Raw genomic sequence first — 2349 nt, forward strand, 5'->3', positions numbered from 1 at the left:
AATACTGAAAGCATTTCCACTAAGATCAGGAACAAGACAAGGTTGCCTACTCTCACCACTCTTATTCAACATAGTTTTGGAAGTTTCAGCCACAGCAATGAGAGAAAAAAAGGAAATAAAAGGAATCTAAACTGAAAAAGTAAAGCTGTCACTGTTTGCAGATGACATGATACTATATAGAGAGAATCCTAAAGATGCTACCAGAAAACTACTAGACCTAATCAATGAATTTAGGAAGCAGCCGCATAGCACAGGGAGATCTGCTCGGTGCTTTGTGACCACCTAGAGGGGTGGGATATGGAGGGTGGGAGGGAGGGAGACCAAGAGGGAAGAGATATGGTTCATATGTATATGTATAACTGATTCACTTTGTTATTAAGCAGAAACTAACACACCATTGTAAAGCAATTATACGCCAATAAAGATGTAAAAAAAAAAAAAAGATGTAGAAATCTGGGGGATAAAAAAAAGACAGAGTGGCAGACTGGATAAAAACACAAGAACGTACAATATGCTGCCTATGAGAGACCCACCTTAGGGGATAGAACACACATAGATCGAAAGTGAGGGGATACAAAAAGACGTTTCATGCAAATGGAAATGACAAGAAACCAGGAGTCATAATACTCATATCAGACAAAATAGACTTTAAAAGAAATGCCCTAAAGAAAGATAAAGAAGGACACTATATAATGATAAAAGGATCAATACAAGAAGAGGATTTTACACTCATCAACATATATACACCTGACACAGGAGCACCCAAATACATAAAACAAATACTAACAGACAGAAAGGGGGACATTGATGGGAATACAATAATAGTAGGAGCCTTTAACACCACATTCACGTCAATGCACAGATCTTCTAGACAGAAAGTCAATATGGCAACAGAGATCCTGAATGATACAATAGAACAGTTAGACTTAATTGATATTTTCAGGGCATTACATCCAAAAAAACCAGAATACAGATTCTTTTCAAGTGCACATGGAATATTCTCTAGGATTGACCATATACTAGGGCACAAAACTAACCTCAACAAAGTTATTATAGAAAGTGTGTCAAGCATCTTCTCTGATCACAACAGCATGAAACTAGAAGTCAACCACAGGAAAAGAAATGAGAAAAAAATGATTACATAAAGACAAAACAACATGCTACTAAAAACCACTGGGTCAATTAGGAAATCAAAAAGGAAATTAAAAAATACCTTGAGACACATGACAGTGAAAACACAACAATACAAAATCTATGGGATGTAGCAAAGTGGTTCTTAGAGGAAAGTTCATAGTGATACATGCCCACCTCAAAAAGAAGAAAAATCTCAAATAGACAACATAAACTACCACCTAAAAGAATTAGAAAAAGATTGATATATATACACTAATATGTATAAAATAGATAACTAATAAGAATGTGCTGTATAAAAATCAAATAAAATTCAAAAAAGAAGAATTAGAAAAAGAAGAACAAATAAAACTAAAGTCAGCAGAAGGAAGGAAATAATAAAGATCAGAGAGGAAATAAATAAAATAGAAATTTAAAAAATAGAAAAAAAATCAATAAAACCAAGAGCTAGTTCTTTGAAAGGGTAAACAAAACTGAAAAACCTCTTGCCAGGCTCACCAAGAAGAATAGAGAGAGAACCCAAATAAACAAAATAAGAAATGAAAAAGGAGAAATCTCAACTGATACTGCAGCAATACAAAAAAAATAAGAGAATACTATGAACAATTATATGGCAAGAAATTTGACAACCGAGAAGAAATGGACAACTTTCTAGAAACATACAGCCCACCAAAATTGAATCAAGAAGAAATAGATTTTTTTAAATCCCTATAAATAAAAGCCCAGGACCAGATGGTTTAACAGGTGACTTCTACGAAACATACAAAGAAGAACTTATACTGATCCTTCTCAAACTCTTTCAAAAGATTAAGAGAAGGGAACACTCCCAAAGACATTCTATAAAGCAACCATCACCCTGATACCAAAACCAGTCAAAGATACCACCAAAAAAGAAAATTACAGGCCAATATCTTTGATGAATATAAATACAAAAATTCAACAAAATATTAGCAAACCATATCCAACAACACATAAAAAAAGATCATACACCACAACCAAGTAGGATTCATCCCAAGTTCACAAGGATGGTTTGACATACAAAAATCAATGTAATACCCCATATTAACAAAAGAAAAGTCAAAAACCACATGATCATCTCAACAGATGGAGAAAAAGAATTTGATAAAATTCAATATCCATTCATGATAAATACTCTTACCAAAGTGGGTAGAGATGGAACATATCTCAACATAGTAAAAGCTATTTATGACAAACCTA

Source organism: Neophocaena asiaeorientalis, unplaced genomic scaffold, assembly GCF_003031525.2.
Source record: "Neophocaena asiaeorientalis asiaeorientalis breed wild unplaced genomic scaffold, Neophocaena_asiaeorientalis_V1.1 scaffold18, whole genome shotgun sequence".
Taxonomy (NCBI): Eukaryota; Metazoa; Chordata; class Mammalia; order Artiodactyla; family Phocoenidae; genus Neophocaena; species Neophocaena asiaeorientalis.